At 44.2% G+C, this 26,776-nt stretch overlaps 1 protein-coding gene across 3 annotated transcripts in view; it reads right to left on the bottom strand.

Moving 5' to 3' along the window:
- Positions 1 to 10,267: 10,267 nt before the first annotated feature.
- The window catches only part of LOC144169200 (uncharacterized), a 75,406-nt gene continuing 58,897 nt past the window's right edge, over positions 10,268 to 26,776 (bottom strand). For all 3 annotated transcript variants that reach the window (XR_013322384.1, XR_013322383.1, XR_013322385.1), the window contains 2 exons: positions 11,052 to 11,188; positions 10,268 to 10,406 (listed from right to left, as the gene is read on the bottom strand). The gene's annotated coding sequence lies outside the window, so the exon portion shown is untranslated. The remainder of the gene's footprint in view (positions 10,407 to 11,051; positions 11,189 to 26,776) is intronic.

Here is a 26,776-nt window from a genome sequence, read left to right as displayed (position 1 = left end):
ATGCTCTTCGAGAAACTTTGACACTGAAGGTGTATATTCGAGACCTAGTTTGGCGTACAGTCGCTTTGTCTCGTCGACGGGATTAACTGCAAGGTCTTCAAAACGAAGTCGAATGGCACGAGTATCTCCAATCTGAGCAGCCAATTTCTCGAAGGCGTTCAGGTCGGCACGTAGCTGACCACAGATGGCTTCGGGGCTATAGCAGGCCCAGTTGTCGGAGCACCAATCGAGACCTCTCCTCGAGGCATATATAGCTCGAGGGTCTCGAACCAGGTGAACCACTCGAACGCGTTTGGCGATATCTGGCTGGTGTTCCATCCATCTTTTTACCTGTGGAGGAAGAAAAAGTGTCACCGAAAATTTTGAACATACATTGCTCTGCTCGCGGCACCAAATGTGAAAATTGCCGAAGGTTGCACTAAGTCTTTCATGGCTTGAACCACTGCGAAGCTGGAGGATTTCTTTTTATGTAAGTACTGAATGACACACTGTCACGCATTGCATTAGCTTTGAAATTGTTTAGGTAAATGTTCCGTCGTCGCTTTTCACGGCGGTAGGAGCAGGCACTGTCATATATATCTACATCGGCGTCTTTCTCATGCATGACTGGCGGGCCCAGATAATTTTTCCCGCAAGCTTTCACCTTTCTCCCAAAATGGAGCACGACAGAACGCGCTAGAACCAGCGCCAACCTGCTTCGCAAACTGGGCGTCCGTAGCGCCAGCTTTCTTGTGCACCCCCCCCCCCATGAGGGCGGACACACGTGAACTGTTTTCTTGGTATTTTTTGCGAGCGCCACGCGCAAGCCTGGACGACGCCGGCGCTCCTCGTGAGGCGCGTGCTCACGGGAGTAACGGTGACCGGTGGTTTGTGATAAGGCCAGCAACAATAGTTCCGCTGTTAAAAGAAACAATACTGAAGCAAGACGAACAGGATAGAAAGAGTTGGCTCTAAGATTCATGGGGCTGCCACCATCCCTAAAGGGACACTGAAGGGATTTGTAAGCATTGCGGGATTACTACCGCAAATTGTAGTCCGGAGTCCATAGGCCGTGTTTCGGCCACTCTGAGTGCGTTCATGCGAATTTATTTAATTTAAAAATCAATTCGAAAATGCTGTCCTCCTCTCTGCATCCTCGCTCATTTTCTGTGGCATTTTCGTGTGACGTCAGGAGGAGATTACTTGGCTTGACGGCGCTACTGACGGCTCGCCGACCTTCCGACAGAGTGAGTTGGCCCAGCGTTTAGTCCGCCGGCCGCCGATGGGTCGTCGCAATTCGTTCGCTCAATTGAACCTAAGCCACGGCACGTTTGTGAATGGAAGAATGCGCCTTTCCTTACTTCGTTTGTTTGCCCGCGGTAAACGCTTAAACGCGGTAAACGCTTCCGTCTTCCTGTGTTTCGAGGCGATTTAAGGCTGATAAACTGCCCGTATATTGCCAATTTAAAACGCGTTTCGGGCTTAGTTGTCTTAGTTGTTATACGTTACCCGGAAGCGATACGTTGCCCCTTGCTTACACTAGATCTAAAAAGCGTAGAAAGCCGTTCCTTTTTCCACATACGCACCACTGTGAGTATAGCAAAACTTTTTGAGGCATAGTTAGGAATTAATAATTTTATATACCAATCCAAAACGATGCCCCCAAATGTATCACAAGAACTGAATGCCACGCATCAGAGGTAAACTACTTATTGGCTATACTTGTTTTATTGTCTCTTATTGTTACGGTATGATTGTTGTAAAATTAATAAAATAGTGTTCTCAATATTTTCGTAAAAGAACTATTTCCTAGGAAAACTCCTTATATTTTCGTCCACTACTCCTATAGTGTTCATTACAACTGCTCAAATGTTGCTACGTTGAGCAGTATGTATAAGGATTGACGTGAATAACTCAACTCAACGTGAATAACTCAACAAATAATTCCTAAGGTGGATCGTGCCTTCGTGCCAAGTTAGACATAAAAACTGTAACAAAGCCAGGTATTTGTTCCTACTTCCACATCTCGTCGTTGCGTTTTCTCAAACCGGCATTGAAACCCAAAAACCGGGCATGCACTTTAACAAAAATGAGATCCAAATTCCTAGGACGGCCCTTCAGCGCAGTGTGCAATCCTCTGTTTTCTGCTGTGGAGCGGGAGTATTTACTCTGCGAATATATTCTCACGGGAGGAAGAAGAAGAAAAGAGCGATCGGCCCAACCTCCGAAGAAGAAGACGGTCCAGCGGCGCGGGCCTCCTCATGGCCTCCATCATGTACATAGTGTAAATACATCGCTCCCATCTTCCATGGTTCATGTCCTGTGTCCTGCCTTCAGGTAACATGTTTAGGTGGAGGTTGCGGAGGTCATCCCCATCCTGGCCCCAGCTTCCCTTCGTCTCGGCTAGTGAACATCGTTCAAAAGCTCTTTGATTGCGTTGGCCCGCCCCAGCCTCGGTTAGCCATGAAATCACCATTCCCCAGCCCCGTGTCCCCAGCCTATGACTTGTCCAGACTAACGGACATGACCTGCCGTGACCTGAACAGAAGACGACGCCGTTCCCCTGCCCTGAACTCCGGCGTACCTTCGAGGACTTTGGACGTGGCTTCACTGCGTCGGTGGACATTGCTGTTTCGGGGCCAGTGCTCACCACTACGATCATACTGATCCGTGGGGGCGAGTACTCCATTTTTCGTCTAGTCGGGCATGGTTAACGCATCTGTACATTTGCTATGGCCTCAACCGGGATGGTTGCTTTCGATTAGGGGGATGCGTGACGGGAAGAGGAAAGCTATAGGCCCATCCTCCGATGAAGAAGAAGACCCAGCGGCGCGGGCTCCGTCATGGCGGACATCGTATATATAATGCAAATACATCGCTCGCATCTTCCATCGTTTATTCCGTGTGTCCTGTCGAACGTAACAATATTATATGCCGCATGAGGCAAAACAACCTGCGTTGTGGGCAACATTACCCCAAAACTTCGGGCACTCGTCAGAACGACGCATTTAAACAAATGACATATAAAAAATAAAACGCAAAAACATGATTGCGCGCGAGAGCTTTTGGGCTTACGGTGCCGGAGGAAATCGTCAGTCTTCACAGTGTCCGTCCACACTATTGCAGGGACTCGAGCTGTGTCTCGTATTAAAAAATTACTTAGATATCAGGTGTAGTGCCGGTGTCTGTCTCTGCTAAGCCTGGTCAACCACGCCTGCACTAGAAAAACAACGATCCATAGAAGGAGTAGAGTGATAGGAAAAGCCATACCGCTTTAGAATTCCGTTTTAGAAGCAAAAGGCATTCTGTTTTCGAAGACCATAGCACCAAGTAAATTTTCACCACATGCGTTTGCCCACATTTGCTCTGATTGCTACAAGAATCATAGGTTCTGCCTGATTGAATGACACACTGACTCCGCAGATTTATGCACCCTCCACCACACCCCGCCCCCCACCCCCCAGGAAGTTCCAAAGACAGCCCCAAACCACCCACATTGCCTAGTTCGGAGAATTAATAGAAAGTGCTCTGACAATGTTTTACGATTTACGAATTTTTCAGGCACAAATAAAAAAACTCCCGCCATCTCCACGAAGTGAATGATGATGAGAGGGGCGAAGCTAAAATTCTTATCGGCAAAACCTTGAAACATTCGCCCACACGTCATATAAAGACTCGACACGTTGTTATAGGTCTTCTTGACGGCGCGCACCATCTGAATGAGTGAAGGACACAAGGCGCGTTCGTAGCAATGCTCGCGTCTCGGTTAGTAGCACCGTGGGAAGGCCGCCACGTACATCCAGTCGCGGCCAGAGAGTCGTGGGATCGTAACCGGGCGCCGCCGCGTCAATAGCACTCGACACGTTGTTATAGGTCTTCTTGACCGCGCACCATTTGAATGAGCGAAGGACGTAAGGCGCGTTCGTAGCCATGCTCACGTCTCGGTTTGTAGCGCAGTGGGAAGAGCGCCACGTACCTGCCGTCGTGGCCAGAGAGTCGTGGGATCGAAACCGGACGCTGCCGCGTCAAGACCACCACTCCTCACTCGCAAAGCTTGAGACTTCCAACCGCTCCGTTTGCGAGCCCGTCGACGACGTCGATGTTTGTGGTGATCATGTAGGGATTGTTTGGGACGATGAGAACCGCCATGAGCACGTTGCCAAATTCGGTGTGTGACATTTTAGCCACCTTGGTCGTCGCCTTCTGCAGAGCGTCTTGCGTCGCGTACCCCCGGTACATGTCTTGAGCTCGCAGACGACGAACAACAACCTCTTCTTCTTCCTGTCATCCTTGCTGGGTAGCAACGAACGCGTTGAACGTTTTGACCTCTTCGTCCAATCTTTGGTTGGCCAATCCCTAGGGGCATCCTGCCACAATCATCATCAGCGGTTGGTACACGGCAGCAACGAGGGACGGGAGAGGGCCCGAGCAAGAGGAGCTTCACCCGAAAAATTTGAAAATAAAAGCTTCGCTCCTTTTCTTGTGATGTGGAGCAGTCGCTTTTGGTTTTAAAGGTTATACCAAACTGTACAGGCTTGACATCGCTTCGTGATTTTATGCCATCGTCTCTTCGTCTTCATAGATTCTTCTGAATGCCTAAAGACGGGAGAAAACTGCTAAAACATTGAAGCAGTCGCACTCGACGTGAAAGCTCTGGGAAGTTCAGACCATTGATTTCCATAGGGTTTGTGGTGCCGTTGTCAGCTTATTGTTACCACTTCTCCCGCTCTTCCCATCCCTGCATTATTTCTCTCTTGACGAATTGAACAGAGGTATTGTCTAATGCGCTTAAAATTTCCCGCCTTCACAGTGCTCGCGCGCCCTCTGGTTGCAACGGCCCCAGCGGGTGTTCTGTTATTTTTGTGCTTGCTTTGGTCTCGCACGTGCCGGAGACTTACTGCACAGTTTGCAACGCGTCGTATTTTTGACTACATAACCAATGTTTTCACTAACTATCGTAACAACCAAACCAACGAGTGTTCGTAACTAAACGGACGCTGAGACTACCGGTTAAATACATATATTTGCCTCCAATCTACCCGCACTTTTCTTTTCGCTGAATAATGGGGGATGCACCGGTTCAGGAGTTTCGGATGGCTATTACTGAATAAACCACAATATCAAGTGCGCTGCTACCTCTTCGCCGGAAGGCTGAATCGATGGATAAGCGGGTATCGTTTCGAAGCCTCTGCTCGGGTGCGTGACGCCGTGTGGCCCTGTTTGGGCGCGTGATGCGGTGTTATTCCGTTACAGCGGACGAGCTACGACGACAAGGCGGGCGCCTTAAGTGCTCTGCCCTTAAGAAAATTAAAGCAATTCTACTCAACGTAAGAGCTGTCAGAAGTGCTGAGCACTGATTCGCTATGAAGGCTGCGGCGCCGTTCATACGCCCTGTGCTACCACCCCTTGCGCTCTTCCCCGCTGTGTCTCACCCATCTCGGGGTGAGGTTTGTTCAATGGAATTCTATTTTGCCGCCTTGGTATTTCTCGCGCGCCTTTCACTGGCATAGCTCGCATCCCTTTTTAATCTTTTGTTTCTTGTTGGGACTGACACGCAATGCGCGGAAGTGCTGTTCTTTTTGTGACATCTTGAAGTTCGCGCACTTAAACACGGACACTAGCGAAAGAAACGACAAACCACAGCGCTGTGGTTTGTCGTTTCTTTCGCTAGTGTCCGTGTTCAAGTGCGCTACCTTCAAGATGTTTCATATGTATTACCAACTAGCCCAATTGCCACTTCTTCTACTGTTCTTTTTGTGCTTTCTTTATTATCGCACGTGCTCGAGCCTTTCTACACGATTTCGAATGCGGGTTTTTTTATTTTTCTTCGGCGGCCACATAGTTTCCGCTTACTATCGTAACACCTAACCCAATGAGCGTTCCTAACTAAGTGGACGCGGGAGCTGGCGGTTAAGTATATAGATTTCTTCCAAAGTGTACCTTCTTCGAGGTAAATAACGGGTACATCTTCAAGGTGAATATCGGGGACATGTGTCAGAAGTGTCAGCGGTTTAGTTGTTTCGAATGGTTATGACTATATAAACCGCTTGTTCATATATACTGTTCACTCTTGACTGGAAGGCTGAATCGAGGGATAAGTGGGTAAGTGTGCAAAAAATTGGCCATAACTCAATTAGACAACCAACGGTTGGGAAGGTCACGCGGAGTCCGTTGGCATCAGCTGACTTCGGCAGCACTTCCGGGTGATGTTCGGGATTTCGGACGGTTACGTGGCCGGGAAGTTCTCCCGACGTGTGACCGTCTGCCCAGACTTGGCGGTGTGCGTTCCGCATGGTTTGCGCACTGCGGCCACACTGAAACATTAAAACATGCCTTGTTTCACTGTCGTGTAGCGGCAACGTTTTGGACTGTATTAGGCAGGATGTTCGGACTCACACTTCGATGAACACTCGTTCAAATGACGTGTTGGTGAACTTCCTCACGTGTGCTGGTGCTTTTGTATTCTAGCGAAATCGTGGTGTCGCGTGTCGTTGCGCCCGACCGCAACGGGCTATGTTTCCACTGCTGTGGCGTGTATGGTCAGTTCTTGTGAGTCACTTGGAAAATGAGTTGGAAGTTCTAGGCGAAGAATCCTTTCTGTTACGCTCGTCCACGCGCTCCATAGTAGTCAGGAACAACATCCTGAGCATACCCTTTGCACCGTAATGAGTTTCAGCTAGTTTCTGAACTCTCTCTGCGGACAGCTGTAAACTTTGTGGTTGTTGATTTTGCTGGGGCTCGTTTTACTACCACAGACATTTGTTATGCAGAGTGCTGAATTCAGGAGCAGTTGGAAAATGATTGGGTTTTTTTTCATTTTTTATGGCAGTTCTGTTACCACAAGTCGCTACGCGCTGATATGTGTTTTTTTATTAAATTTATTTTTCACATCTTTTTGAAGCCTCTGTTTTGCCATGTGGCACCGCAAGGCTTACTTTGGTTCCGTGACGCAGAGTTCCTGTGGTGGCTATAGATATCGCGACAGCAAGCAAGCTACCACGGCAAGCCCGGTCCCTAAAGGAATCTGCACTTGAAAGTCACGCCAGCGGAATTAGAACCTGCCGCCAGCGGCCTGGCAGGTATTTCCGGTGGGAAATACCGGCACACAAAAACAGTTATTTATAATTGCTAACACATCTTCCGTTCATTTGCAATGGAATTCCATTGTGGAGTCGGGCTTGCCCAAGTATCTGGCATTTTTTTAGTCTCGTCTCTCTCTGGTTTCTTGTGCATGCATGAGCAAAATATACGAGTACAAGTTGTTTTCATTTCACGCAGTGGTAAGAAAGCGGAATCCGGAAAAAACAGTTACCGCATTTTTTTAAATATTCATCCGTTTTGTGCAACAAAACCGGAACGCAGAGTTGGTATATATGGTATATCTGAAAAAATAACCACGTAGTTAAAGAAAACTACAACACGTTTCTTTGGCTGTCTTGCGTATTCGCCTTTTTCCGCAGTTACGTGATTGCTTTTCCAGTAAAACTGGCTTTTCAGCTATACTGAAGTATTATGCTGACGTTTTTAGCCCTTTCTTTAGGAAACTAGCACTGCCAGTTATTTGCTCAACCTTGGACAATAGGTTCACAATTTGCCGCTGTACTCAGCACTGTAAATCTTTGCAAGACAGCCGTGACCTGCATAAAAGTAATCACTGGGACTACTCTCACTTGAATAAATTCCGGCAATCACGGCCACGCGAAGCTCTCACTGTATAAACGCGGGGAGCATCGCGCTGACTTTTTAACGCTCTTCAAGTGAACAGAACGTTCAAACCCGAAAGCAGTTCCCATGTGAGGGGGTTCGTGTTGTAGGACATTACTTTCTCTGGAACCTTTGTAGCAAGCGTGGCGAACATAATGAACTTCCCTAGGACGCACGGTGCTCAGACCGTGTGTAGAGAGCCTGTTTTGTTGCTTGTACAAATGTTCTAACCTTCAATATCGGGTCAAACACATGTGCGTAGGGCGACGTGTTTCCGCACGCGTTCACCCTGTCTGGAAACCTGCCCGGAAGTAGTCAGGAACCCGAACGAACGCGACAGGACCAGTATCGGAGAAGGAAAAACCCGTGCAGGAACGCTTCTGTCTCCAAGCATGTGTCTGGCGCTTGACTCTCACGGCTGCACGTTGCTGTAGTAGGAACGGTGCTCTTTCCAGATAACCAGGGCTCCTCTGTATATCGGCGCCTTCCTTGGCGCGCTAACTTGCAGCCCCTCTCGTGTCATCTGCCGGCGCCATGTATGTTTTGAAAGTATATAGCATTTTTGTGTGTTTTGAACGCCTATGAACCTTTCCCAGGTGCTAGCGGACCAAAGGTACATTTCGGTATCTGTAGAACGTCTATTATTTGACATTTTAAATATAACACTGAATCGGTCCTGTTCATGCTGCAGCCATTTCCTTTATTTTTGGGGCCCCATCATTCACCTGCAATCCTGCGGACACCTCAACACTAATATGTTTGTAGTTATTACAACCAAATTGTTCCGCCTGTTCAAATCTCCTCTCCCTGCTTAAACGACAAGGCTTCTTAGGCTCCCCTCTGTACAAGTCATTCTCGCTCATGACGCCTTTATGTATGGAATTTGGGTGCACGTCGGCACGAAGACGCACCCACATTTACCCACATTCACGCGCACGCACACATGCAGATATATATATATATATATATATATATATATATATATATATATATATATATATATATATAGTAAGGAAATGAGGGGCTCGTTGAGGAAGTACAGAACGATAGGCCGGCAGTCTACCACGCCAAAGAAGGCATAGGGGTGTGGTTAGGCTTTTTTTTACTACGGTTATGACTTTAACATTTTTTTTTAAATATACGGAAGAAATAAAGGAAGAAAAACACGCGCCCAGAGTTCGGTCCCCACTCTGGGCGCGTGTTTTTCTTCCTTTCTTTCTTCCGTATATTTAAGAAAAAATGTTAACGTGATAACCGTAGTAAAAAAAAAAGCCTAACCACACTCCTATGCCTCCTTTGGCGTTGTAGACTGCCAACCTATCGTTTTATATAAATATATATATATATGTATATATGAATATATATATTCACCACTTACTTTCTAAGTCAAAAAATTCATCTGTTTCAATGACCTACCGCGGTCCTCCCTTTGCTTTCCAAGGTTTTCTTGGCTGCCAAACCTTATTCTGTATTAATTCACCGAGCCCCTCATTTCCCATTGCTATTTCACTATATGTATGTATGTATGTATGTATGTATGTATGTATGTATCTATGTATGTATGTTTGTATGTATGTATGTATGTATGTATGTATGTATGTATGTATGTATGTATGTATGTATGTATGTATGTATGTATGTATGTATGTATGTATGTTTGTATGTATGTATGTATGTATGTATGTATGTATGTATGTATGTATGTGTGTGTGTGTGTGCGTTTGTGTGTGCGTGCGTGCGTGCGTGCGCGTCTTTCTTTGTTATTCACCAAGTGGGAGTAAAAAAAGCAGAAATCGTGTTTCGCGTCCCTCCATTGAGGACTCATCCCAACTTACCGCATATTTTCCTTGGAGCTTCGTTTACGTTATGCCCTGTGGCTCTTAGACTGAAGAAGCTTTCGCAATCACCCTAAAAGTCAAACAGCCCGCAGACTTTACAGATTTTTTTTAACCATTGCAAGCATTTTCTCCCATTACATATAGCGCAACATGTGTGCAGTGTCCGCAAGTCTTTGTTTGACTACAGAAGTCAAGTAAATATTTCTGTTGCTGCTGCTGCTGCAAAAACAATTTCAAACAAAATCAGCTAGAAAGAATAATAGTTTTTGCTAAGGACAGATTGTATTTATAAGTATTTTTTTCCATATAGGGGATTTATTAAACAATACTGCGTGGAGGTCCTCGCGGGTTGTCTCCTTTTCGGTTTCATGCACAGAAGAAATTAAGGTTTTATAGAGAAAGAAGTTGGTCTAACCTGATGAACGTAAAGACGGGTGAACTTGAACACTTGCGTATGGGCTCGTGTACACAGCAGCCCGACGTTTGTCGGCGAGTAGCAAGCTTTCCCGGCTCCGCACACATCCGCGAGAAGGGGATTGTGTAACCAGAAATCAGAACTGTTGTGCATCCACAACACGTACAGGGGAACGTTCCACAAGCGGCACAGGGTTAGTTCATCGAGAAACTTGAAGGCTGAACGCTGCCACCGTGGTGAGACACGGCCATTGATAGTGAACATGACGAAAGGCTCGAAGAAACAGAACGTTTTTGGTGCGGCTGTGAGGAGCTCAGTGACAAATGTTGACCCTGATCTGTAGTAGGAGACTACAAAAACAATTTTCACTTGGTCAGGTGGCACGACGGGGTAGGTGTCGAGGGCTCTTCTAAAAGCAAGTGGCAGAGTGTCTTCTAATCCGTAGTCAAGAGAGTCGTAGTTTGAAAGATCTGTTCACAAAAGAGAATAAACTGCGTAAGATAACATAAATCAAGTTATGAAATATGGAACCAAAAAATCAACTACTCCTCCGTCTTTCCAAAATTGATTCCAACACCAAACGAACCAACCCAGACGCGAGCCGACCACACCACCCCACATTAATACAAACATCAAGTATTTTATATCTGTATGGCTTACTGCGCTGCGATAGGGCCCTCTAGTGCATTACTGATACTGTTATTATATGGCTTTCTCTAGCGTTCCACGATTGTCTTCGTAAAAGGAAGGAATGCAGTTTCTGTCTAATTTTGCGCGTTCATGCACTCTTGTCCAGTTCCAAGCTACTTCGACCGAGCCGCAATGGGAAAATTGGATAGACGTCGGTTTCATAACACTACGGACCCAGGTTCGACTCCGTCCTTAGGAAGCCATAATTTTTCATCTTAATTTTTCTTCGCTCCACCCACGATCATCATCATCGTCAGAGAAGGTTGGCTGTCCTGCAGTGCATCTGCTGAATTATAGACTACAACAGTGACAGGCCGGAAGCTTCGCTTTTAATAAAGGTTTCAGGTACACCAACACCTGAGGATACAATTATTGCCGCACATTATCTTGGAACGGCCTCATAGCGGGAAAGTAAAAATTCTTACCTTTATCAATCTCTTCTCTGAATGGAACAGCCATATGACACAAACTTATTTCATAGTTTTGGTAAACAAAAAGACTGCATAGTGCGAAGACACTAAGTATTGATGCCCACAGCAGTGCAAATGCTTTGAATTTCATTCTGTAAAACCCAAAAAGACCAAGTTAGACCCAACTATGCATCAGTTGCTCAGAATTGTATAGATTTCAGAGAAATATGTATTGCGGTTTTATGCGACTAGCCAAATAAAAGAGTCACACATGTGCTATTTTCACCACCCTCAACGTTTTCGAATGAAACAAATGGCAGCAATGGATTAGACGAAAGCTTCCGAATTAATTCTGGCTTTGGTAAACATGCAATATTGCTGCAACTACGCATGCAAGATAAATGCCTCTGCAATGCTGCGGTGCCTACCTTTAAAAAATACTCACACCACATGAACAAGCACACACGAAATTATCTGAAATCATAGGTAGGCAAAGCTGCCAAGTCAGTCATACTCGGCGGCACTATAACTGTGCATTCAATTGAGCGCAAGGTTTCTTCAGCTGCAAAAACTGGTCCTCCTGTTCGCGTAAACTGGGCTGAAAATTCCGCCGTTATATTGAAATTGTCCTCACATCCAACCCCAATTAGGGTAGTGTGGGATCGAAACTAGACATTTTTACAGTGCCGGTTGAGTTTTCAAGCATTTCCTCGTTTTTAAAGGCAATAGTCTTCTTTGGGCTACTTTGAGACGAATTATTTTACTGTCTGTCTGTCTGTCTGTCTGTCTGTCTGTCTGTCTGTCTGTCTGTCTGTCTGTCTGTCTGTCTGTCTGTCTGTCTGTCTGTCTGTCTGTCTGTCTGTCTGTCTGTCTATCTGTCTGTCTGTCTGTCTGTCTGTCTGTCTGTCTGTCTGTCTGTCTGAGCGTCAGTTCAGCCTTCCTGCAAACGTTACAAGAATTCAAGAACGAGTGGTTTATATAGGCAAAACGTGCCGAAATCACTAAACCTGTATACATACTCCACACTTGAAAACATTCTTCAGCAAAAAGAAAATATTATGCATGTTTCGGTCAAAACATGAATGCGGAACTGGTACTCAACGTGTTATTTGAAAGAAACATAAATGGGTGCTTGATATTCGCAATAGCAAATAAGAAATGCCACTTGAAAACCTTTTTTTTCACCAAAATACAGAAAGTGCTCACGTGAGCCTGCAGGCGTGGCGATCCTGTTCCAAGTTCAACAGCAACAAAATGTTCACGTACATGGCGCGAGCAGTGGGACGCATGAAAATGGGAGTTACTTTAGCAAAACTCTTCCGTTCTGATCGAGGGAGAACCGAAACCTAAGGCGTGGGTGGCGAAGTCGGTGGCGAAAGGACGAAGCATGTACGTGCAGCGGCTGGATAAGGCAATGGATTTGAGACGACATTTCATTGAAGTGAGCAGATACTCCCCCATTACTTTTTTTTGTTAAAACTGGCGGTTAATGGACTAACGCTGACTATAATCCTGTGCCCAGTGACTACCAAAATACTCAAACGTGGAGTCTTGTACTCCAGGTTTTCTTTTTTTTTCTGGAGACTTTTGTCGTGCTTAGAGGTTTGAAAGGGTTACTGAAGATACAACTGAAGTTGATGTAAATAGATAGGTTGGCGTCCCTTCAAAACAAATATGCGAGTCGCTCGGGATGTACATTTAAAATAAAGTAGTAAATAATAAAAAACGAAGCTATCAGTCGCAGAACAGAGATGACGTAAACAGCGAGTGAGTGGATGTACCAACAGTCAAGTAACGAACAGAACGAGAAGCGTTTACATGAGCTCTCAACTAAGCACGTAAAATCTTTCTTTGCATGTCAACGTTCCTAAGTCATAAGCAGTTATAACTGTACAGGTATAATTCAAGCCGTTCCAACATTCGCAAGCGGCAAGCCGCGGCGCAGGGGGGGTTGCGATGGTTATGGCGGGTTCGGCGTAGTCACCTGCGTATTGCCTTCAACTCTACGTATACAATCCTGCGCTACCGAAGCCCATCTCTCGAGCCGGAAATTGGAATGTCTTTTTCGAGTTTTGTACTGTAAGTGCACACGCACGCCTACCTAGTAATAGCACGCGAATGCACACGTAGCACTATTCACGTGCTCGTACACCGAAGCACCTAGGCGCAGTTTTCACAGTAGGCATTCAACGCTGTTACCGGTCGAACAAACACATGTGGACACTTAATGGAATGTTCTGTTGGGCGAGTTAGTAGATGGCTTCAAAAAAATTAAAAAGAGCGCAATGAACGAGGACAGAGAAACACAGCAGACTGGACAAGCGCTCGTCCAGTCTTCTGTGTTTCTCTGTGCCCGTTCATTGCGCATTTTAAGTTTTTTGAAGATGTGGCCACGTAGTCCAGCGGAGTGCATCGCAGTGACTAAAACTGGACAATTCATAACGATATAACGATACTGCAAAGAAAAAGAGCGCCCCTCACGTTGTTCTCGCTGCGGTAAACGCTGTCCGCTAGACGTTTTGTAGGTAGAGTAAAACCAGATATCCCAGCCTGCATTATGAGAGAAACCGTATTTATGCTTCCTGTTAGACTACCACCCATCAATGTAACGTGTCGGCAATTTTAGTGGCGAAGGGTTCTTTGGCATGTCCCACACAACGCTAACCGTTTACCTCCCTGATTTCACTCGAACATGCTTACCTATCGACGTTAACTGATTTGTTCAATCCTAGTGTGTGCCTGGGTCTGCCAGTCTACAACGAATATACAACACACATCATGTAAACGCTTCACACCGTACCTTGCCAACCACATAAGATTTAGCGCATTAGGTATCGTTTGGGACAAACCATAAATGTTTGTAGACATTTTTGTGCGTTACGAAGTAGACAGAAATCCGCTTGATATATGACAAGGGCCTGCGACATAATCGGTAATGTACGTAAGAAATATATTAGTATTTTATTAGAAAGCTAGATAATGATAACCCTCCGCCGCCACCCCCCCCCCCCCCCCCCACACACACGGGCCAATCGTTCTGCGGCGTCTCTAAACACTAGTAGAGACACCATGCTTTGCGGCGAAGTCAACTTCCTCACGACTTCTTGCTGCCACACTAATTTGCGATTTATTTTTAATATTTTCGGGTGTCGAAAAAGATTCAAATTGTTTGAGCTTTCACGTAATACTATTACCGTTTTACCAAAATTTGAAAACTCTAGGTATAGTGCTTTGAGCTGAGCGGGACTATTACAACATACGCGTGTTTGCTTTTATAAAGGTGTAGATTTCAGGAGCCCGCACTATTTTTAATAGCAGGCCTTTTTTTAGCTTTTAGTTCCGTCGTCCAGAGTTACCAGAAAAAAATTCCAAGAAAACTACCGAGCGCACGTGACCATGCGCCTCGTGAGGATCGCGCGTCATCGGCCAGATCAACCTTTGAGGTTTACCTGGCCTACGCCGGGCGGCCAGATTACGCCAGCGTTCATAGAGTAATCTCTCACATGCTGTTCATCTCTCCAGTTTACGTGCTTCCTCGGCAGAAGTGGGGAACACAGACGCGGAGTTCAAACTACAAAGGCCGAGTTTGCGAAGCCGGTTATTGCGGGTTCTGGCACGTGCTTACGTGGTCCACTTTGGGAAAGATGTAAAACCTGCGCACAAAATCATACGGGCCTGTCATACGCGGGGAGCTTTCAGCAGAAACTTCGGAAATCCATGAGAGCTGCAACAGTCACGTCTCCGACGAAGGAAGAGGGGCCGCCAGCTCTGCTGTTCATGCAGCCTTGCACCACTAGTGGGTGTTCCCCCAATACTTTAGAGGTTTTCAAACATGTTGTGGGTAACATTTGTGTGGCAAAAGTAGCTGATATTGCAGTCGCTAATGCATACTGAAGGATCCGTAAAAGCATGTAATATACCCAAAATCTCACGCGCCAATATTGGGTTGGCTGTGGGTAAGCAGTATAAAATGACTTGAAGACGTTCGTATTGGTTACCTATATCAGCAAAAAATAAGTCAGTTATCTGAGCGGACTGCGATGTAAGCAGGAATTACTTTAATATGTTTCAGGCTTCCTCCCTTTCTCAGAGGCTCAAATTTCAAAAAATATCAAGGCATAGTGAGCGTGATACAAATGACGACAATAATTTTAAGTCTCTACAACTAGCCGTTTGTCTAGGTTTTGAAATCACCTACTAGGCCTGTCCACACTGCTAGCGCTGCATTACAAAATATAATTTTTGCCTTTTAGTGATGTGCTACGGCAAAATACTTAAATGTATTGCGCTCGCCTATGGGTAACATTTCTTACCAAAAAGCAAGTGGATCTGTGGGTGGCCAATGCATGTATTGAGAAATTGGTAAAAGTACCCAATTCAATTCCCAACTCCTAGTCACCTCCAAGCGCTCGATCGTGCAACACCTTGAAAACTTTTTACACATTTGTACCGTTTACACAAGTAAGTAAAACCGAGTTCGAGGTTTTCAAGGACAAGTAAGAAATTTAAAAATGGGAAAACACAATTTATTTCCTTGTGTTGGTGAGAATCTGAATTTATTCATCTTTAGTGAGCCTCTGCTCCATGATTAAATTGTATTCCAGAAATTTCATGTCTCTAGGTACAGTAGCTCCGGCTGGTATTGGCGAACTGGTCAGTCGATAGGGCGCGTCTCTGTATAGGTAAGGATAATAGTGTAAATGTCGTTACTTGAGCGCAGAAAATAAAAAAAAACTAGATAGCCAAAACGTTCTCAATTAAAAATGTTATACTGCAACAAAATTAAACTTCTATACTCCCCTTTCCAAACGCCACTGGCAAAAAAGAATAAACGCAAATAATAAACATGAAGAAAACATTACTATGTAACGCTTTGCATTTGCACCACTTCACATAACCGTCAAAGTAACGCATTTAATTATTATATCTGCGTAAAAAAAATATCAGATGAAAAGAAAGCTGAAAGAAAGAAACATAAAATAAAGCGTTGTGAACGATCAAAATAAAATAACAAACCCATCGGATACACTGTCCTCACAAAGAGAATAAAAAAGCACCAAGAAAAATTAAAACACTTAACCGAATGGTCAGTAAACTGGAAGCCAGTAATGCATTTCCTATGCACGAACTTTGGCGCTGTTTATTTATTTACAAAATACTGTAAATTGCCCAAGGGGATTATTACAGGGGTGGGCAACATGTCACAGCTCATCAACGTCCGATAGTAAAAAATTCTACACAAAACGAGCACATAATGTAAACAGTAAAAGCATAGCAGTAGTATATTCTTACATAAACATACAACAACGCCAATGTACGTCAACCATCAAGGATACTCAAGATAAGAAAAACAAAACACGGTGTAGACCGCACCAAGTTGGATTCAAAACGCTCAGGAAAAAGTGTAGGCAAATGCTTTCCGTGGACAAACGGAACCGGATGGATTGCAGGGCAAAACGAATTTAATTACTTATGAGGATATCTTATTCTACCTTGTTAAATTAGTTCCATAAATTTTACTAGTGTTGGCTGCTGTGTTATGACTGCATTCAGTGTATTCTATTTACAAATTGCGCGCGGAAAGAAAGAATGGCAAAAAGTAGTATTAATAAATGCATATACAGCAAGTTCCCATGCATGTCTTCTTCTAGTCGGTCTGGTATCACGAAATGTCGAGTAATGGTAAGGGTTTATGCGCAACGATCTGTGCAGTAGTTGGTATAAAAAATTTGAGGCGAAAAAGCTTTGCGCGACTTTCGAAGGTAGCTAGACCGGCATGCTGTAGAAAAGCAGTAGGAGAGCGGTAACTCCAAGCGTCAACCACCAAAGGGCCAACTCGCTGAAAGTAAAATCCGAATTCAATTTGAATCCTTATAACTATGGCTAGGCGTAATATATGTCAGATTCGGAACACCGATAATGAAGGGAGACGCGTCATAATGCTGCTGTTCCAACAAACAATCCGTAAACATCTCTAAATTAGTTTGCGGAGGAAGCGCTGCTGCTACGTACATATTTATAAACTACCAAAGGGAAAAATTTGGCAACCAGTCAAAGTAGTCGTCATTTATGCGAAACAATGTGCACATCCCGTCCGTCTAAGGACGACGATGCTTAAAACGTGAACCCTTCTTGCATGCGAAACTCAAATGTCAAATTACCATTGTCACAGCCGCTGCAATCAAACTCCAAAAGTCAACGACCAAAGTGCAAACTCGCCGCAAGTCAAATCCAAACGCAAACCACACGAAACGAAAATTTCACGAGAAGGCTGAACACACCTCCCATCACCCATCGTTAGACGAAAGAGATTTAAAATGCCAAAGTCCACTTTAACTCAGCAACAGTCCAAAGCCAACATCCGCACAACGAACCCAATAAAAACTGTGGCATTTGTACCTAGTGTGTATAATTCGCTTGACCAACCACCTGACTGGTGGTGGCGGTAAAACATTTATTCAATAGGTTCGCGCTTGAAAGTGATTGATTTGATTGATTGATTGAAGTGTTTAACGCGCCGACGCCACGCAGGCGATGAGGCGCGCCGTAGTGGAGGGCTCCGGATGAATTTTGACCACCTGGGGATCTTTAACGTGCGCCGAAATCTCGTACACACGGGCGTTTTTGCTTTTGGCCTCCATCAGAAATGCGGCCGCCGCGGCCGGGAATCGAACCCGCAGCCTCGTGCTCAGCAGCGCAACGCCTTAGCCACTGAGCCACCGCGGCGGCTCGCGCTTGAAAGTGGTAGAAGCCCTCAGTCCAGGGCCCCTGCGGCGGCTGCGGTCATGCGTGCCCGGTCCACCAACTGTCGCTGGTGCTCAGGGTCCTAACTGCACAGCGCGGTATCCCACTGCTCGAGGGGGGGGGTGCGGATAATGGGGGCTGCTGGTGTGTTGTGGCAAGCTCACGTGGTGTGGTACAGTGTTGCATGTTCGCTGCAGTGTGGGCATGTATGTGCTGGAAGCTGCTTGGCTCCCTCTTTTGAATGCTTGTGTGTGTTTGCCTCAATTTTGATGTATATTTGCTTCTCCTAACTTCAGTGTATTATTTTGTTTGTTTGACTATGTAGCCTTTGTGCTATCACGTCTGAACGTATTCTCCCATGTAATAATAAAAAATAACACAAAGGATATGCCGAGTGATCCCAGTTCGATTCCACCCACCCGAAGCGCATCGACCTTGTTTAATAATGATAAACGTATATAATGCTCTGTTTGCTTCGCATCTTGATTATTGCAGCTTAGTTTCGTCAACAATTTCTCAGGCAAATCTGACAAAATTACCATGTTGCAGAAAAAATTATCCACCACATTGCAAACGTTCCATATTTGTTCTCAACACTCAATTTATTTCGCACTTTTGATGTTATTTCTGCTGATAAAATGTACTATTTCCGTTTACTACGTTTATGCTATTTCTCATCTGGCATATCGCGAGATTTTGTAACTAATGTGGCATCCTGAAAACAACACACCCATCCTGTACACACACAAAACACAGATTCCTGGATGATACCTCACTTTAGAACAAACTACAAATTACAAAAGCTTCAGTATAATCTTCCATTCATTTTAAGTACATACAGGTGCGCTGATAATTTCACACTTAGGAGTCTGCGCGAATGCTTTGGGAACTTGGAGGACTCCATTCGTTGAGACCTCTGCAATCCTGTTTGTCGACATAGATCGTGAGTATGTTTACTCATGAAAAATTGGTATTTCTCTCAACGTGTTTCATATTGTTACAATGTAAATGTTTGGTTCAACTGCAGTGTCTATATTAATTGCTGTGTTCCATGATATATAACTGCCTACTGTCACCTACATGTCTTGTAATGGCCTCTGGGGCCCCGTCAAGCTGCGTGACGCAGCTTTTAGCACTGGGAGCCTTTCCAGTTTTTATCTGGAATAAATATTTTTTGATTGATTGATTGATTGATTGATTGATTGATTGATTGATTGATTGATTGATTGATTGATTGATTGATTGAATGTGACCTCCAATTGTGTGCAGTTGGCTTTCCTGCTGTGCATTTTGGCTACGACACCGCCATCAGGGTGACCCTTTCATCTTCGGTTTAAAAGAACGTCAGAACAAGACTGGGTATTCTGCTTTTGTGGTTTCCTGTGTAGACAATCCCGATGAAAACCAGATTGTGGAGTAAAATTTGCAAGGTATCCAAAGGATGCCCGTTGGACGAACCTCAAACACGTGTAGGTAGTTGTTTTCGGTCGAATTGTAAAGCGGAGCCCAAAACATTGTTTTTAGTAGCCTAGAGTATTTATTGGCTCATTCACTACACTTATACAAAAATCTTTGTGTAGGAATATTTAACAATTATAAACAGCTTGCCCCATCGTTTGATGTACTGCCAGAACAGATATTTTACAGAGAAATTCAGGTTAAGGTAAAACATTTAAAGCGCAGAGACTTCTGTGGTGAAATACCAACCACCGTCTGTCGTTTTAAAGAAATACTGACACAAAATTCAGAATTAAAAAAATGATATTATTCACTTCAGTAGTTTGTAAAGACGCCTTCAAGTAATTTTTGCAGCAAGCAGCGTCGAAAAATACACAGAAAATCGATTTTACTTTGCCAGCTCGAGAGCCATCTGATAATTGCCAGTGTCAGTGAAATCGCCATCAGCGTCACAAAACACCATCCGATTTTGGCCGATTTGGCCAAAATCGGCCGATTTTGTGCGACTTCGGTTAGCCCTTTCCTAAACCGATAACAGTTAACCCTTTCCTAAACCGATAACACTTCTTGTGCTGCTGTTGTTGGTGGTCTCGTTTCGCACGGTCAGGTCTCTTGGACGGCATCATCAACTTTGGCAAACCGGCAAAAAATTCAGGGTATGCTTTCAAAAACTATTGTAAATACAACATTTTGACGAAGAGCGAACCAAAATGTGTCCAAATTAAGAATTAAAACCAGTAAACAACGTCTAATTACAGAAATGTACAAATTATTTACAAATTTCCTGCGGCGAGGTTTCTGCCGCAAGCTCAGGCGGGGCAAAGCAGACCACGTAAGACCACCGCAGACGATGCGGAAAACGCGATTGACATCACTGGTTTTTGATTGACGTCACGACCTTCAATTACGCGCCCAAAATAGCGTGACGTAGTACCATCAGCACGGCTTACAACTGCCGTCTGTGCTACCTGCGACCGAAACCGAAGCTGGTTACGCCAAATGAATTGTTACTATTTGTACGCTCTTAGCTGGCCGGTTTTGCTCGATATTCATTATTAGTGGGAGAAGAGATGCTGTCTGCTGCATAAAAACCAAAAAGGCAGAATTTGGTTTGAGTACTCCTTAAGGACATCACTGAGCATTCTGTTTAGTCCTGCGTCCTAGCATAAAAATTGCCGCCATGCTGAAATACCTTTACCACAATGCGAAATTCTGCTGACCAGCGTGAGCGTAGACCAGAAGAGCCTGGTCGCCAGAGCGCGTCTGGCAGCTGTAGGGAAGGATTCCTGGACTAAGGAGTCCAGCCACCGGCGAGCGGCCATAAAACCTTCCTCTCTGCACAATCAATGTCTTCATCATCATCTTTACTACAACCTTTCCAAAACCAACCTACAGCTCACATTGACCTTCTTCAAGAACAATCGCTCAGGACGGGACGAAATTTCAACTAAACGCACCCTCCCGTTGTTTGTAGCTGCAAATTTATTATCATTCCTACCAAAACTGTTTCATGGTACAAGCTCAGCAATTGCTCAAATTTGTCCACCTTGATTCCGGATCCCTTTAATAAAGCTAACTTATCATTATTCCGTACCAATATTTGCATACCAAACCGGTGCATTTTGTGGCACAGAGTTGAAAGTTTAATCTGGGCGAATAATTAGGAAGTTCCCACTATATTGAGGAGACAGATTCAAAAACCGCGTCAGAGTTTTTTTTTCGAACAAAAAAAAACGAAACAGAAAGCGAAACACCAAAATTGGGTTGGTAAAAATCTACATACAGCGAGCTGCCGTTATTCAAATTATTAGAGAGGACCGGGACCATCCGGTTGCGGGATTTTCTGTAACAAGCAGCTGAAAACCCAGTGGCTCTTCATTAACAGGTTTGCCCTTGAGATTTAGAATAGGTAGCATACCTATACAAGGTCAATATCGTATACGTTTGTGCTAAATATTCGCTTCCAAGTCAGCCACTTGCCTGATCGAGTGAGTAAGCATCAACTGCACGCAGCAAAATGTAGGCGATCTGAAACTTGGGCGCTGTCCAACGCAGGCACACTTTCCACTTTGTCGTTAAGGTTGATGACAAGTACACTCTCTGTACTTTTGTAGTCGTTTTTCTTTTCAAGAGGGCAGGTGTGGTTTCTTGCGTTTTCTTTTCACTGCATGGCTGTGCTATTAGTGGACGATAAAACAAAGGATTTCGAACTCATCCGATCGCTATTTGACGTGATCACATGGCGAAGGCCCAACAAAGGACTATCTTGTTTCCGTGGCGGTATAGGAGAGCCTGGTACGAGCATTATAACCTGACACACCTGTCGCCGTTGCCGCCAGCACACATTCGCTTTGGAAGCATGGGTACAGGTGCATGTACAGTCGTGAGTGGGGTAGTGAGGAGCGTTGAACTTGTTTGTCGGTGCAGGTTTTATGACCGGATAACAGCATCCGGTGTCTCTTCGAGCGGAATCTCGACCATCTTCCTTTGGCACTTCCTATCGAGAATGGGGCAAGTTTTGTTCTACCAATCATAACAGTGCATCAAGTAGGGACACCCTTCACTTTCCGCCCAGTACACGCTCATTCTTGTATTTGCAGCGCGACCATTCAAATCTCTGGATGTGTCTAAGCCAGGCTAAACGCGCAGAGCCACAACCGGGCTGCTCTAGCCAAAAGAAAAACATAATTACGTTACACGTACCAAAAGTAACATAATTTGAACAAATTTATTCATTTTGTTGGAATGTTATCAGCAGGTTAAAAAGTTAAATAAATATATGTTAGTGCACGTGCGATCTTACCAAAACAAATCGCGGGTTTGCAAATGGCAGCACCAACAAACATTAGCATGTATGCCGTTAGCCTCTAGTGGACTGGGTTTTTGTGTGCAAAGCCTTACGTACAAACAATTCTGCAGAAAATAAAGAATTATCTACTAATGGGTAGCATTCTTATGTCGCTTGTCTTCCTGTGAGTTTTTACACTGAAATTTGTTGGTTTTTCTATATCTTGTTAGAAACATTATGTCCATTTGCGCTATTATAAGGATTGGAATTGGAACATTTGCGAAATATGCGTTACTGTGAAAAAAGAGGGCGTTACAGGGTTCACCAATTTCCGTATTTTTATATATATCTTTTATTCCCCAAGAATTTCGTTCGATCAGTTATCTTCATTTACGATATTACAACAATTACAGGTAGAACCTTCGCAAAATCTGCATTTTATGAAATGCCATGGGTTATACGTTTTGTCATTGGGCGTAATTTTCTATATTTTTTATTCAGTAGTTTTTCAAAATATTATCCTACCACTTATTTCCATTTACGTTAATATAACGATTACATTACGACTTTTTGCGAAATGTGCAATATTGTGGAAATGCAGGGCGTTACACGGTTCGTAGTTTTTTTTCATTATTGTATTATATTTTCGAGGTTTTTACTTTTTGAAACTTTTGTGCGATCAAGGTATCTCCATTTACGCTATTAATACGATTACGGGTAGAACTTTCGCGAAATATGCATTGATGTGGAAATGCCTTGCGTTATACATTTTTCTATTAGTAATTCTTGATATTTTTTTATTTTCTAGTTTATCAAAATTATCTCCATTCACGTTATTATAACAATTATATTTCGAAGTTTCCCGAAATCTGCATTATTGTTGAAAGGCAGGCATACACCGTTCGCCATTTTCCTTTAGAATTTTACAGTTTTGTTATTTCTCTATTTTTTCAAAATTTCCTTCGACCACTTATTTCGTTTTCCGCAATATAGCGATTGCAGGTGAAATTCTCGAGAAACCTGCATTATTTTGTAAATGTCAGCCGTAAATGTTTTGACATTTTCTGTCATTTTATTATTTTTCTTATTTTCTAGTTTTTTTAAATTTCGTGTGACCGATTATCTCCATTTACGTTGATATAACGATTACATATGTAACTTTCGCAAAATATGCATTATTTTGGAAATGCAGGGCGCTCGTTGGTTCGCCAGTTTCCGTTATTATTTTGTTTTTCTATTTTTAAAATTTTTCAGAATTTTATGTTGCCCATTGGATCAATTTACGATATTAAATCGATTGCAGGTAGAACTTTCCCGAAATGTGCATTATTGTGGAAATAAAGCAACACGTTCGGCCATTTTCCGTATTTTTTATTTTTTTATTTTTGTTTAATTTCGTGCGACAAGTTGTCTCCATTTACGCTATTATAGCGAGTAGAAAGAAAGAAAGAATTTATTTGTCCTGAGTCTTTACAGGGACGGGAGCGGAAGATATAGGCTCTACATACAGCCTGACAAGGGCCATTGCACCTAACTACAGCTGACAAGCAGGGTATTTATTAACAATGATCGAAAATGATAGCGCAGCGTTGCACTCAAAAACACACACAATAAATATTCACACAGTTATGGAGTAGAGCTTGGAAAACATAAGCTTTCACTTAAAAAAAAAACAGGTGCAACTTCGGCGATGTCTGCATTTTCGTTGGAATGCAGGGCGTTACACGATCCTGGCTGGGGTGGGGGGGGGTTGTAAGGGCGTGAAACCTGGTCTCTAGTAACGAGCCGAGTTAATAACCACCGCGCCGTTTTTTGACGTTGTAAGCAGCGGAACAAAGGTTGCTTTAGGGGGCCTCGAGTACGGGTAAAGTTGATGAGACGTGAGTAGAATAGGTGCGCCAGCGACGTGGAGCACTGTGAAATGTGGCAAGTCTTACCTTTGAAAACTCTGCCAAAAAACAAAAATCGACCACAGACACGCAATTGCACTCTAAGAAAAAAGGGCGCCAGTAAAGAGTCCCGGCAGAAAGTCACACAAGACAGTCCCCGTTTGTGCGACTCTTTTCCGACTCCATTCGAGGCAAAACTTTGTTGGAGAGAGGGTCTGATACTAGAAGAGAAAAAAAACAAGAACGAAAGATGCCGCTCTTATTGGCCGCCGCTGGTGTTATGTAGGGAATTTCGTGTCTTGCGCGCGCAGGTGTCGTGTCGTCGACGTGCAAGTGCAGTGGAATTTTTTCACTTGGCTGTAGGCTCTGCCGGTGACGCGTCCTTTGTGTTGTGGCCATTGGGGCGGTGTTTCGTAATTACGTGGTGTCGCTGGTCGCTGTCGCGGCAATTTTACAGTGTGTTTACCGTGCTCTACGTGAGGAAAGCGTTCGCGATAATGGCAACACTACCGTCGGAGCTGCAGCAACACACCAAGTGTGTCTGCTAGGGGTTAGTAAAGTGTTCACCGCGGCACGAAATTTTTCCTCGTTAAGAAACGAGTTACGCAATCTCTGTTATGAACGCTCAAGTGTGTAGGATATACTGGCTTAAATACTAAGCGGACAGTCGTGTCAGAAACGTCAAACGGCGTTTGTGCTTATGTAGCAGGTTTCAGATGGCGTGAGTACACGAACAGAGGAGCATGTCGTTGGCGCGAGGCGCCACTGCGGGCTAACCGACATTAAAACGGCAACGTTTTCTCTTAAGCCAAAAAAAAAAGTTGTAGTTTGAACGAAAAAAAAAACATTTGAAGTAGTCTGAATATGTTGTTTGTTCATTGTTTTCCCATGTGGACAATCCCGATGAAAAGAATAAATTAACGGCAATAGAATGTGCAAGCGGCCGATGGTTGCCCGTCGAAGGAACATCAAACTTATTATATTAATTGTCGGTCGGCCTGTACAGTGAAGGCAAAACGTTGCTTTCGGTTTCTACAAATATATTCTGGCTTACCGACCGACTACTCGTATGTTGACGACCACTTTTTCTTGGAAATACCTGAAACTTATCAGCAGCTTGGTTTTTGCTGCACGTACTGGCAGGACACAGGTTAAGCAGAATAATCCCAGATATGGTGAAAGATAATTACTGTCGTCAACGGGCACCTTGCCGTTGAAATTCCAAGCTGCGCTGCTCGCCTTAAATTCATCACGATGCATAGTCTTGAAAAGTGCGGTAGACTCGATTTCTGAGCTGTGCGCGAAAGCCAAAGTATTGCTGTCATACGAGAACACCATCACGGCAGTCTTTTGCAAACCAAGCTTCAGTTCAAGGTCCACCTTCGTAAAAAGCAATTGCTTAGTACGGGACTAACCTTCGACGCAATACATTATCCAGATCATTGCACATCGATTTTGTCTCTAAATTCAACTACTATGCTGGTATGGTAAAAGCTCACGAAATCATAAAACTGCTCTACCTTGATTCTACAACCACTTAATGAAGCCAACTAGACTATATAACTTCTAATACAATCCCTAGCACATCGAATCGACAAATGTTGTGACGGAGAGTAGAAAATAAAGTTTCTCCACGACTACGCCAGTAGCTCCAGAGTTCCTCTTGGAAGGAGAAACGGATCAAAAATGGCCGGAAAGTTTAACCCCCTTAAAAGTAACTATATACAGCTTCATGCCATCAAACAGGTTGCAGAACTTTTGAGGAAACGGCGACCCTTTGCTTGAGTTGTTTCGCGCGAAAAGCAGTTTCAAGATGAGTAGGTTTAGCTTAACAGATTTGCCCTTAAGATTACAAAGTATGGCAGTTCATAACCACGGAATATACGTTATTCCTTCGTGTTGAAAATTCGCTTCGGCGTCAGCCACTTGCCTGATGGAGTCAGTAAGCACCAACGTCACGTACAAAACGGAGCACAATCTCACACTAAATATGACAGCCTTTTGGAATTCGTACGCAGCTACAGTTTCTACTTAGTTGTTAAGGTTTGTGACAACTGCTGTGTCAGTTTTTGTACTTTTTGTAAAGGGCTAGTGCATTTCCTCGCGCTTTTTCTCCACGGCATGGCTCTTTTCTCAGTGGGCAATGAAATGAAGCAGTTAAAACTCCTCCTATCGCTATGCGAGGGTAGCATATGGCGCAGGCCCGATAAGAGACTATCTCGGTTTACGTGGCTGCATAGAATAGCATTCTTACCGCTTTAATAAGCTGGCACAGCTGTCATCTGGGCCCGTAGCCTAAATGCACAACGGATGTGTGTGCTTTGTAAATGTCTATGACTGATATATACAGGTGCATGCACAGTTGTGAGTGTAGAAGTGAGGAGACCTGACCTTTTTGTCGAAGTATGTTTTATTGCGGAGGAACCGCGTCCATTGTATTTATTAGAGCGGAATCTCGACAGGCTGTGCTTTGAACTTCCCCTTGCGATTTGGGGCCGTTTTTTTTTTCTTATTACCCACTTACATCCCTGACACTAACACAGCGTCTATTTGTGGCGCCATTCACACACCTCCCACTAGGGGCCTTCTTTTTTGTTGGCACCACGCCTATTCGAAGGATTCGAGCCGTCTAACCCAGTTTATGCACACTCGGCCGCGGCAGCGCTGCTGTATCCCAAAGAAGACTACACCGATGTTCCAAGTACCAAACAATAGGTGAATGTCTGCAAATCGGTTGAACCTTTTCGAAATTATGTGAACGTTCAAAAGGGCAATAAGTTCTTTTGATGCGTTTAAGGCCTTCCCATAAACATTCAGTAAACCAATAAAACAGCATTATTACATATACAAATGGTGCTGTT

The sequence above is a fragment of the Haemaphysalis longicornis genome, unplaced genomic scaffold (genome assembly GCF_048455015.1).
Source record: "Haemaphysalis longicornis isolate Haplotype H1 unplaced genomic scaffold, Haemaphysalis longicornis Haplotype H1 scaffold_2, whole genome shotgun sequence".
NCBI lineage: Eukaryota > Metazoa > Arthropoda > Arachnida > Ixodida > Ixodidae > Haemaphysalis > Haemaphysalis longicornis.
The sequence above is the reverse complement of the archived record's forward strand: the minus strand, read 5'-3'. Positions and strand labels throughout refer to the sequence as shown.